Below are 13,247 nucleotides of genomic sequence, written 5' to 3'. Positions count from 1 at the left end.
CACAGCGGCTGAGAATGACTGTTCTAAGCAGCCCACCACAAGGGAGGAGGGGCACAAGGGCAGAGTGGCGGCAGCGCCTCCATGCTGGGCATCTAGGCATTGCACCCACTCACCGTTCACCACCCCTTCCAGTGTGTCAGGGTGGCCTCCTAAGAGGAGGAGGCACAGAACCCTTCCAAGCACCCACCGTTAGCTCGTTGGAGCCTAATTGCCTGCCAACACTCATCAACCACAGCCAGCACCCCGTGCAGCTCTTGCAAGTCTGTGGCCACCGCTCGGACCTGTAACTGTCTCCTAGCACCAGGAGCAGGGGGCGGGGAGGCGTGGCTGAGGACGCCTCTTCCAGGAGAATCCTCATGTAGCACCCCCAGGATGCTAGGGGCCCCGCTAACCCGCTTCTTCCTACAGACCACACACAGGAAACCGGCAGGGGGGCACATACATCTTTGGTATTTTGAAAAAAAGAAGTGGAGGAAAGTGAACAGCTGTCAACATTTAAAATCTGGATGGCCCTGTCGGCTGTTACTCGTTGGGTTGGAGCTTCAGCCCATGCACCAACAGGTGGAGGGTTTGATTCCCAGTTAGGGCACGTGTGTGCAGCAACCGATTGATCTTTCTTTCCCTCCCTCCCTCCCTTCCTCCCTCCCATTCCTCTCTACCCCCCTTTCTCTAAAACAAATTTTTAGAAATATTTATAAATAAATTAAAATTGGGACAATTTTGCATAAAACTCTATTTTTCTGACTTTTGAAATGGTGAATTCTGGCCATCCGGGGTGCTGTATTTCAGGAGAGCAGCCTGTGGCTGTGGCTGTGGCTATGACCGCCTTTGGACAGGGCCTATGCCTCTAGCCTGTTAGAATCCCCGCTGGCCCACCTCCCCAGTCCCTTTAACTCTATGGCCACCAGAAGCCTGTGTCTGTGACCCGTAGGGAGCTCCCGTGCAGGCAGCAGGCAGGGGCACGGGTCCTTAGGGGAGAGAAGCAGCACTATGGGAAAGGCCATGGCTCGCAGCGGGCCAAATATTTGACCCAAGAGCATTGTTAGGACTTGTGCGAGCTTGCATGGTTTTCCTCCTCCGGGGAAAGACGTCATGTTCCGAGGGCCATGACAGCTGCCGTCTGGCAAGTGTCAGGAGCACAGACAGCTGCAAGCCGTGCCCAAGCCTGCACCCACCCCATCCTGCTGGTAGGAGGGAGCTGGTGCTGACCTTCCTGTGCCCTCACAGGGCTGGCAGCCCCTGTGGTGACTGCGGGGATTTAGCAAGCCCTTGCTTAGCTGAGTCAGGCCTTCTCCTGAGGCCAAAAGTGTCCTCACATCCCCTGCATCCCCTGAGTCAGGAGCGCTTATGCAATAGGGGCCCTGCTAACTCAAGCCGATTACACTCGGCTCTTTGAGAAGGCGTCCCTTTGGAGAATTCCCACACCTGCCAATGTCCGAGGATGTCCAACCCCCCACTTAAAACGGCTCATACAGGTAGAAGTTTCCATCCACACCCCACCAAGGCCCCTGGGGAGAGGAACACCCTGCCCCTAAATGTTTCACTGGGAGTGTGGTGACCCTGTGTAAGCCTCTGGGACAGCTGACGCTCCAGGCCCCAGGCCACAAGAATCGCACCGACCACAAGCTGAAATGTGGCAACAGCTCAGAAACAGCTGTCAAACCTTGTTTTCTCTAACTGTCCCTAACCAGGACCCCGGAAATGCCAGAGCTCCCCACATCTTTGCCAAGTTTGAAAAGGAATACAGTGTCAGCAAAAGACCCATGCAGATAAACAGACACACCTTCGATTTCTGAGAAAATGAGGCAGAGCATGGAAGAGGAAGGAGAAGTCAGGGACACAGACATTGGTGCAAATGTCTACAAAGCCAGTGCACATAGGAACTGTGGGTCAATAAAGAATAAAATAAAAAGATAAACATTTCAAAAAAAGGCATTTGTGGTAGATATACAGGTTAGTTGTCGATTATCCTGCTCCCACTTATTGATAGAAAACTTTTCTAATGAACAGAGCTTAAGATCTCCAATTCCCCAGCTTTCTAGGCTGGCGTGACGGTTCTGTGGAAATCCCTGCAAAGAGTATCTTTAGGGAATAAAAGGGCAAAACCTACACAAAGGCCTCGGCCCCTTCACCTCTTCCTTTCATTCCTTTTCCCTCCCCCAGCTGTTGGCATGGGCCCCAGAAGCACAGCAGCCCTCTTGCAACCTTGAAGTGCCAACCTACACATTAGGGACGGGGGGCAGGAGGTGAGAGAGCCCGTCCGTCCGTAGCCTCCATGAACTTGAGAACAGCCTTGTGTTGAGGACCCTCAGACTTGACACATAAGACACACACGTGCTGCTCAAAGCCCCAGAGCAAGGTTTCCTGTTATTTGGAGTAGAATAAAATCCTGATTCACAAGGCTAGTCATTACAGCACCAGCATCTCCTAGGACAACTTGTTCTGCTTACGAGCCTGGGAAACAGAACGCATGAAAACAAAGCCCAAAGTATTAAAACAATTGGGGCCACCAGCCTTCATTCTCAAACTTCAGAAAAACCCCAAACAGCCCGACTCGCTGACCCAGCAGACTTCCTCACCACAGAGAGATGAGCTGAGCACTTAACTACCGTGTTTCCCCGAAAATAAGACATCCTCCGAAAATAAGACCTACTTACAGGTTTCCTTCTGAGTGAGATATAAGGCATCCCCTGAAAATAAGGCCCCCCTCTAGGCTAAACATGAAAGATTTGGTCCACTGATTCTGAAAGAAATGGAGTCATAAGAAATTCACCAGAAAATTCAGGAATTGGATTGTTATGATGATGTTCCAGAAGATGATGACATGATTGTCATTGAATAAATGAGCAAATTCTTGATACTGTAGGATTCACAGTTTGTCTGGTTTGTGTTGACAACTACCGTACTACCGTACCGTATACAGGTAATAAATTTCCTTTATTTTCATTTAACAATAAATGTGTACCGTATTCTTCTTCATGGAAAAATAAGACATCCCCTGAAAATAAGACCTAGCGCATCTTTGGGAGCAAAAATTAATATAAGTCACTATCTTATTTTCGGGGAAACAGGGTATGTACATCACACACCATGGGTAGAAGAGAGGGTAGACATGGTCCCTTGAGGGACGAGATAAGAAACACATTCATCTTACTAGTATATTAGCCAACAAGTTCAAGTGTTAACAGAGGAATAAACAGAGTTAAAGGGGTTCTGTAGAGAGAGGACTCAGCTCTCCAGGGGGCAGAGGGCACATACAAGAGAGGGTGGAAGCAAGAAGGTGGGAAATATACAGCAGACCAGATGGAGGGGTGGGCCTTAGACATTTCAACTTTTTATTATGTAATGGAAAACAAAAGTTTGCAAGCCGAGGGTTGGAGTGTTTGCTTTATGTTTTGTTCTGGAACCGGAACTACAGCTAACAGAAGAGAGACAGAAGGACAGGGAGAACAGACAGCTACTAAAGAGGTTAGTAGCTCAGTGCCATGAGTTCCGATTGTTGGGAGACAATTCTCCATGGTTGTCGTGTTGTTATATTTCTGTGAAGAGACCCCTTTTGTCTCAAACTCTCTCCCCCAGGATGTTTATATAACAAATGCCTTTGTGGGCAGAGGATAAAGCCAAGGTGGGCCAGGATTACATACAAGATCGGGGTTTCCCAAGCTGAGTGTCCCTCGTGGGAGTGCAAACCTGCTGTATGTGCAGCATCTGCCTGAATTACTGCTCCCTGTGGGGCTAGCGGACATGAGGAAGTATTGCAAACATGGAATTTGTGTCCTGCAGGGTGTAATAAAGTCCTCTGTCTCCGACCCAGGAGTCTCGTGCCTCCTCTCAGCCTTGATGAAACAGGCAGAACTTGTTAGCTTGCAGGAAGGGGACGGCTCAGAACCCCACAGTTCATGCTTCTACTAGGATTAAACAGAGGGAAAGGTGGAGCCTGGAAGCCAGGATGAGCTGGAGTGCCCGGGTTGGGGACAGGGCAGAAGACAGCAGTGGGGTTAACGGAGAGGAGGAGCAAAGGGGCTTCCTGTAAAAGTTTGTTGGAGCTGCGGTGCTGAGGGGATCTGGAGGCGGAGACATCTCATGGGCAGGTCCTCGTTCCAATGGAGCCTTGACGACAGGAGGTGCTCCCTAAACAGCTGGAGCCCCGCCACCTGCAGTGCTCCCTGAATTCAGCTTTTCCTAAACCCACGCATCATTGTGTCACCTCACGAGACACCAAAACAGATCCCTTAAAAAAAAAAAAAAAAAAAAAAAAGGTGTGCTTTACTTAAAAATTAGGACATCAAATCTCTGCCGCTGGGGCCTGGGTATCTGAATATCTTGAAGCTCCGTCGGTGATTCAGATCTGCAGCCAGAGTGGGAAGTGTTGGCCTGCTGGAACCAAGGCAGTCACACTTTCCTTAAGTCCTGGGCGCCTGACGTAGCCGAGAGGAAGGCCATCACCCTATCTGCACAAGCAGGTGGCCACTTCCTGCACCTGCCACCCAGGATGATGATTCATCCTTTCTGAGGCCACTGATTTCCCACCCAGGGACCATCATCACCTGCCAGGTAGAGCACTGCACTTGGATGGAGCAGGCAGACTCCTGAGCTGCTCAACTGCACCACCGTCCACCAGAGCCGTCGACCTTTCCGACTCCCTAAGCTGCTTGGACCAATGACTCAGCTTGTCAGAACCTCCGCAGAGGTCATCTGGAGGGGCCCATGCTTTCCCACTCCGACTGGGCACAGCCCCAGACACAGCCGCCCCTCTGCGCATCCCCTCCCCGTCACCCTGGGCTCTGAGCTTCCGGAGGCGGCAAAGGGAGTGGCTGTGCCCTCGTGAGCACAGAGCCTTCCCCTCAGCTTCCCATGTGTCCACGTGCGCCTCACAGCCTCGCCATGGGTGCCTTACCACTTCCTCTCATTGAGGGAGCTGCTTCTCCCTCTCCCCTTCAGGGCCGCTGAGGGTAGCCATCTAATCCAGAAAGTAGCCTCTTACTACTCTTTGAACCTAAACTCATGATATCATGGGAATCTCAATTCAATCTTGCAATCCCACAAGTTTTTCTCAGTTTAATTCGATCCTACCTCCTGCCAACCTAGCTATTTCAAAATAAATAAAAATAATTGTCTCAGAAATCCTTCAAGCCTGGGAGAAATTCTGAATTTCTTAGCAAATTAATTCCTTCCAAGGCTTAATCCGCACCCCCATTTGCCCTCCCAGTTGTATGCTTAACCGGAACTGGGCACCAGAGGGAGATGCTCTTGGGGCGTTAGGCGCCTGCTGTCAATCCTCAGGCTGAGCTCACCCCTGGCTGGCAGACAGTTGCCAGGATTGGTTCATTTTTTTAAAAAACAAAACAAAACATCTTACAAGAAAGTAGAGGTAGATCCATTTTTCATAATAAAAGTCCATCCTTTTGGTGAATGTATACTCTCTACCCAGAAACAAAGTTCCCTTCATCCTCTGTGACTCTCGGAGCAGCAGCCCGGCAAACGCCTGGCACTAGAGACATAGAGGTTGACAATGCAGGCCAATTCCATGGAGCAAAGATGCTGCTCAAGGTAGTTCAGGTACAAGTTCCTCCAAGGGAGTCCCAACGGGCCCTCCCTGGGAAAGCCGGCTTAGGTGAGGTCCAAGGCATGAGCAGGGTTTGGGGAAGGAGCACTTCGGCCCTTTTCTCATCCCATGGTGTAGGAGTTACTGTCTCCGTTTTATGCGGGGGGCACTAAGGATGGGAGAGGGTGCTGTGTGCAAGGCCACGCTCTACGTCTAATGGGCACAGTCACAATCCCTGGCTTTCTTCCTTTACCACAAAAGGGTGTCCTTTCTTCCAGAAGGAACCCGAAGAGCTTCTTCACACTGTATAGATTGCTCAGTGTTAAAAACAAGACAGCACACCCACAATGGAGTCACTCATGCGAAGGCCCCTATCACCAAGCCAGCCAGGCAAGCGTCTCCTGCTCAGCACCAGGGAGCGGATCTGTCCGTAGACCCCTGCCACCCCGAAAGGAAAGTGATCCTGACACCATGAAGCCACTTTTTGTCCAGGATGACTTCCTTGTTTGTTCCCTCCCGCCTGTAAGATGGGGGCACTGGAGTCTCACGCTGTACAGCCGCTCGGAGCTCCTGTCATCTGCCCGATGGGATGCTCTGCAATTCATGGATTGTTGAAACCAGCCAATAAGATCTTTAAAATGGCCGAAACTGGTTTGGCTCAGTGGTAGAGCATCGGTCTGCGGACTGAAAGGTCCCAGGTTCGATTCCGGTCAAGGGCATGTACATTGGTTGCAGGCACACCCCCGTAGGGGGTGTGCAAGAGGCAGCTGGTCGATGTTTCTCTCTCATCAACGTTTCTAGCTCTCTATCCCTCTCTCCTCCTCTCTGTAAAAAATCAATAAAATATATTAAAAAAAAAAAGATCTTAAAAATAGACTTCGCTGAATTTTGTATTTTTTACAACAATATCCTTCAGGCTTAGCAAGTGGCCCGCCTCCGAGAGTCTCCCTAAAGACAGAGTCATTGGGGCATGGGCTCCACTGTCCAGTTTGATGCCACTTCTTTCCATGATCGTCTGTTGTTGACCTCTCCTCAAGACTCTTCTCTGCTCCTGGTGGACTAAGCCTGGCCTTATCCTTTGTATGCCTTTCTACTGCCCTCTCACCCTCTTCCTGGGTAGAATGTGTGAAATATATGAGACTTAAAAACCGTGTGTTGAGAGAGTCAACACATCACTCGTTGGAGGAAGCCGTGCAGTGACGGCATCAGGAGAAGGTAGGACTTGAAGCCAGAGCCTGAGATGCTCCTTCCTAAAAGGGGCGGGGCATGCCCTGGAGCGCCAGTTTCTTACTCCTGCCCTCACCCTCAGCGATGGAGGGGAGGGCAGCTCCCTGTGGTCTGTCCTTGCCTTTCAAAGTGTGGTCTGCAGATGGCACAGTGTCACCTGGGCTGCTGCCAGCCCCACTCCGGACCTGACAAGCCAGACCTCAGTGATGTATAGTGAGTGAGGATGACCCAGGATTCATGAGCATTTCAAGTCTGAGAAACCGCAGTGGCATTAGAAGGATCTGGGCACTTTAAAAGGGGGTGAGGAACTGGAGAGCATTATGCTAAGCAAAATAAGCCAGTGAGATGAAGATAAATATCACATGATCTCACTCATATGTGGGATATAATGATCAACATAATTTGATGAGCAAGAATAGATGCAGAGACAAATGGTGGGATGGGGGTGGAGTTAAGAGGAAACAAAGGACTTGTATGCATGCATATTAGCATAACCAATGGACACAGACACTGGGGCAGTGGGGGCTTGCTCAGGGTGGGAATGGCTGGGGGAGGGGGTGGTGTCAACTGGGGAAAAGGAGGCATCTGTAAAACTTTAGACAATAAATAAATAAATAAATAAATAAATAAATAAATATGAAAGGGGGTGAGGAAGGGCTGCAGGTGGGTGTTCTGTTTTGCTTTGATGCTCCTGGGTGGTTCCGATGTGCCTCTGCTATTGCTGAGGATGCTGCTCTCCTGCAGGGGCCTGTCTTCAACCCGAGAAAGAACAAGAGGGTCCCCTCTGACCTCCGCCTGCCTCAATGCGACCTCCCCTGCTGTGACATGTTGGGGCTCTCCTGCCAGCTCCCAGGTGCCAGAAATGCCCTGGGGACAGTGGCACTGCGGGGAGGAAGCTGTGTCCTAACAAGAAGAGAACAGTTCCCGCTGCCCTGCACAGCTTTAAGGCCATGCGATTTGCAAGTTTGTGAAGTTAGAGTGACTTCTTGAGAGGAGGGAGCGCTGCAGCTGTTCCTTTATTTGCCTTCCACAAACGCTTTCTGAAATGACTTTTTAAAATATCCCCACACAATGGCAGGGCTGTACCTGCCGAGAGTGTCCTGCTTTACCCCAAATTCTACTTTGCATCAGTCACCTCTTCATTCCAGAATGAGGTGGCTCTCATTCACCTCCATCACTAGCCCTTACCACCCAGCAGGTTTTCGAGGGCCTGGCATAGGTCTAGGCACAGGGCGGCAATTCCAGGGCTTTCTGTCCTCGACCTCCTCACTGCTGCTCAGCACTTTCCTGCCCTCCCACAGCCTGGCAGTCCTGGGGCTCTGCCTCCCCAGAGCACTCACCTTTCACTCCCGCCCTGGGATGACTTCATCTGCCTCCAAAGGGAGGGGCAGGGCAGGCCCTCGCCCTCATAGAGGCCTTCTTCCAGTGCCCTGTCGCTCCCTCTCCCTTAGCGCCACCTGGAAGATGTCAGTGTAGCTCTCGATGAAGTCAATTTCCCACTTGGGCTACTCTCTCCTTCAGTTTACATTTCCTCAAATGCTTATGCAGAGTGCTTACAGCCAGGGTCTGGAACACAGCCAACTTTCAGCAAATGTGACCTGTTAGAATAGGGTTAGGGTCGGGGTTGGGCTTAGGGTTGGGTTATGGTTAAGTTAGGGTTGGGTTTAGGATTATGAAATAGGGTTAGGTTTAGTGGTTAACATTTGGGTTTAAGGTTAGGGTTAGGTTTTAAGGTTACAGTTAGGGTTTTAGGTTAAAGTTAGGGGTTGGGTTAGGTTTTAGGGTTAGATTTAGGTTTTAGTGGTTCTGGTTAGGGTTAGGGTTAGTGTTAGGGTTAAGGTGTAGGGTTAGGATTACAATTTACGGTTAGGTTCAGGGTTAGGGTTAGAGTTAGGGTTTAGGTTTTGAGTTAGGGTTAGGATTTAGGGTTTAGGGGTAGGGTTAGGTTAGGGTTAGGGGTTAGGGTTTAGAATTCGGTTTAGTGTTTTGGGTTAGGATAAGGTTAGGGTTAAGGTTAGGGTTGGTGTTAGGATTATGATTAGGGTTAGGGTTTTGTGCAGGAAGCCAATTCCAGCATGTCAGCAGGGTTAGGATTAGGGTTAGAATTTAGGGTTAGGATTATGGTTTATGATTAGGGTTAGGGTTAGGGTTTAGGGTTAGGGTTAGGCTTATGGTTAGGGTTTAGAGTTTAGGGTTAGGCTTAAAGTTATGGTTAGGTTTAGAGTTGGATTAAGATTAGGGTTTTGTTAACATTAGGGTCATGGTTCAGGTTGGCGTACAATTATGTTCGGGTTAGGTTAGGGTTTGTTTGTGGTTATCGGTTAGGATTCACCCCTGCTAGCTGGAGTACAGCAGGGTGTCAGGGAATAGTGGGCTGATTGGGTCATGGAGTAACAAGGCTGAAGGAAGCACTCATCCTGGGAAAATAGCTCTTTTATTTATTAGACTTTAGTCACTCTAGCAAATTGCACATAAGACCACTAAATCGCAATAAACACAGTCTACAACACCGCCATATTACATTGGATGGAACAAAGCACGGCTTGTTTTTAAAATGTCCCACAAAAGGTGTGAAGACTGTTTCCAGGAGCTTAGGGCAGAAGTAGAATGCACCCCACGCTGCACCCATTCGGATAATAAGGAGCACAAGCACACCCAGCATCCTTCTAGTGATAAAGCAGCTCTGAGCAGCCCTCCCATTTCCAGCCTGAAATTTTGCACCAGGGCACCAAACCCTGTCTCGACTTCCTCGGATGCCACAGCAGTACCACAGAGCGGGAGGGAGGCTGAAACCACAGGCGTGGATTGTCTCACAGTCAGGAGGGTGAAGGCCAAAGTCCAGGTGTCAGCAGGGCTGGCTCCCGCAGGCCGAGGCAGAACAGGCTCCACGGCTCGCTGGTGACCTTCGTGGCCCATGGCTTGCGGGCATACCCCTCAATCTCTGCCTGTGTGTTCACCTGGCGACCTCCCTGGGTGTGCCTCTGAGCCCAAATTTCCCTTTTTACAGGAACGCTGCCTGGACTGGATATCTCTTCATCTTACCCAATTTCATGTGCAGCAGCCCTGTTTCCAAATACAGTCATATTCTGAGGCAGCCGGGTTAGGATTTCAACATGTAGACTTTTGGAAGATGCAATACCATCCACACCAAACTCCTAAAACACGAGTTACAGTCAGTGATCCGGACCAGCCCAACACTCTACCCATCCTCACCACCGTCACAACTAAGATTGCAACTCCTCAGAGAGAAGCAAACTCCGGGTGATCAGCACAGGTGCTTTAAGAGGAACTAGGTGGAATGTTCAATGCATTGTTTCCAGAGAGTTATCTACCTGGCAAATGAGCTGTTTTAGAACATCCCTGCCTCTTCCATAAATGTTGCGTCTTGGCTGGAGGGCCGTGCCCTTTAACGTCCTAGCAGCGAGGTCAGGATGAGGAGGTGAAGGGGGTTAAACGCCCCGCTCCCTACCTAAGGCAGACCGGGCCACTCTCAGGAGTGTGTAAAGGGACTCAACGCCCAGCTATTTAGCCTGCGAGTTCTTGCGAAGTGTGAGCACCTCTCAAGGGACCTGGGTCAGCCCTGCCGCAGCGCTCCCAGCTCGCCCGGCGTTCCACGGGATCACCACTAGAGGGCGGGCCTTTAAAACGTTCCTGTTCTAACCAGTTCTGCAAAAAGCAAAATCGAAGGCATGATAAACTCCCGATTTAAAAGGTTGTCTTTCTCCCACATATGACGCAACTCCACACTAAATACAGGGCAACAACCTGAGAAGCGCTCTCGTGTGTGCACACTGCTTTGTGAACGAAATTTAAAGCCCAGGAGCTCACCCCTCTTCCCACAGGATCCCTGGCAGCAGTCATCAGCTGCACCAGCCGTGCAGGGCCTGAGGCGTTTGCTTTGGGTCCATGGATCCCAGGGTTGGGCTAACCCAGGCATCCTCTCAGGGTCCCCCGCTGAGGGAGAACTCCTCAGCAGAAACAGGCCAAAGGAAGCGTCTTTAATCCCTCCAATGAAAGAAGTCCTCAAAGCTGCAACCTGGTCAACTTGACTTCGTCACGAACTCTCCCAAAAAGAAAGGCTCACGTCAGCCTGAAGATGGATTTGTCCTTCTCCTCGGAGTTCGGCTTCTCTTCTCTGCGACCTAGCCCACCCAGGTACCTCTGCCCCGTCTGCTGTCACCTACAGATTCCTGTATGTTTTATCATGTCACCACGAAGAGGCCTAGCGGGGCCCTACTTCCAGGCAAACCCTACATCCTCCTTCTCATCCCCCCTCTCGCTCCAAGACCAGGCTTCCCACCCTGAGACAGGATGCAGCACCTGGAAGCAGCCCCAGAGCCTCGGCGGGAAGCTGGCCCGCGCTCCCTGAGAGCTTCCCCCTCCCCCCGGAGTCGGAACAGGGGTTCCCCAGAGACACGGGGCTTCATGGAATCAAGGACCCAGAGAGCCAGGACGGCCAGTCAAGTCCCCGGCTCCGGCTCCTCCTGTCCAGCCGCTTGCCAGGGCTCCAGCGGCCAGGAGCAGCTCTGAGAGGAGCTCCAGAAACTCTGCAGAGCCATGCATTTTGAAAGCACAATTTGAGAACCGCCGCACGGGGCATGGTGTGCAAAATAAGAAAGAGCCCAGAGACACTTCTCAGAACCCCCGAGAGAAGGAGGGGCCTGCGGCAGGAAGAAAGCCGAAACACAAGTTAGAGGTTAATTCCTGGGTAGAGAAAAGAAAACACAGATATTTTTTTTTTTTTTTTTTTTTACAAGTATTTCATGATGCAAAATTCTACTTTTTAATCTCTGTCTTCATTTTTAAAAACACTATTAGCCGGGACCGGTTTGGCTCAATGGATAGAGCGTCGGCTTGGGGACTGAAAGGTCCCGGGTTCAATTCCGGTCAAGGGCATGTACCTTGGTTGCGGGCACATCCCCAGTAGGGGGTGTGCAAGAGGCAGCTGATCAATGACTCCCTCCCATCGATGTTTCTAACTCTCTATCTCTCTTCCTTCCTCTCTGTATAAAAATCAATAAAATATATTTAAAAAACAAAAAAAACCAAACAAAAACACTATTAGATATTTTTAAATCATGGACGCAAAGATGCTTGTGGTAACGGTTCAAACAACAGAGACAGAAACTGAATAATCCTCCTCCAAGCCTGCCTACACAGAGGAGACTTCCTATAAGTTCTGAGTTTCGGAGACAAAGCATCCCTTTAGTTCTTTTGTTCAAAATATATTTTTATTGATTTCAGAGAGGAAGAGACAGAAACATCAATGAGGAGAGAATCACTGATTGGCTGCCTCCTGCACGCCACACACGGGGATCAAGCCCACAATTGGGGCATATGCCCTGACCAGGAGTCGAACCATGACCTCCTGGTTCATAGGTCGATGCTCAACCACTGAGCCACACCAGCCAGGCTGAATCCCTTTACTTCTGAGCTGTAATATTTCTCCTTTCTGGGCCTAGAGTTTGCCGAGAAGCAAGGAGGACAAACGGCCTCCCGTACACACGAGATCTCTCCAGCACAGCTAAGAAAACTCAAGAAATCGGGATTGTTGACCTCCCATTACCACGGATACACTCCCCTAAAGTCAAAACAACATTTGTGCTCTCAAGTACCCAGGAGTCTGGCAAAACATTTCCCAAACCAGTCTTGGCACAGTGTCAAGGTCTGAAAATACTGTGCGAGAACCTTAAAATTTTGTTTTCATTTAATCTTTGAAGTAAACCCCTGACCGTTCTAAAGACAGGAGTCTCCTTCTGCAGTGACAATTCAAAATAAAAGTTGTCAGCATTTCTCCAACGGGCTAAGATTCCTGCTCTAAGAGACGACTAGAAATTATTTTCTTAGAAAAAGGTTGTAGATATTATCAAGATTTACCTAGGCCCACGCGAGTCCTAATTCTCACTGTACATTACATTTTCAATGGGACTTTCTTAAGAATATAGGTTCTATGAAAATAAAAAATAAAAAGAAAGAAAAATACAATATATATAGGCTCTGGCTCCCCCACCACAGAACTGCTGGGGGCAAGGCCTGAGGATTTGCATCCCACGTGGTCTCTGGAAGACTGGGACCAGCAATGGCCTTAGGAACAGAGATTTCCTACACATCCCGCTCCGCACGTCTCCCATCAGATGGCAGCCGGTAGCACCGAGACCTTTCCCTCCCCATCACAACATGTTCCCTGTCCCTTCCCCTGAGAGAACCGGGCCCAGGCAGGGGTTCTCTAATTGTGATTGAAAATGCATGACAACAGCATCACCAGCAAACCATCACCCTCGAACCAGTCAGGACAGCACCTTCTCAAACCCCCCTCCTCAGAAGCACTGAGTCAGAAATTCTGGGTACGGGGCAGGCACAGTCACCTGTGTTTCAACAAGCTGTCCGGGGACCCTGACCCTGGCTGCTGAAGTTTGGGGATCGCTGCGTTCGAGACTGTTGCAATTTCAAGAGCGAAGCAACGAAGACAGACGTG

The sequence above is a fragment of the Pipistrellus hanaki genome (assembly GCF_964339955.1).
Source record: "Pipistrellus hanaki genome assembly, chromosome: 1".
Classification (NCBI taxonomy): Eukaryota; Metazoa; Chordata; class Mammalia; order Chiroptera; family Vespertilionidae; genus Pipistrellus; species Pipistrellus hanaki.
This window is presented reverse-complemented; position numbering follows the sequence as displayed.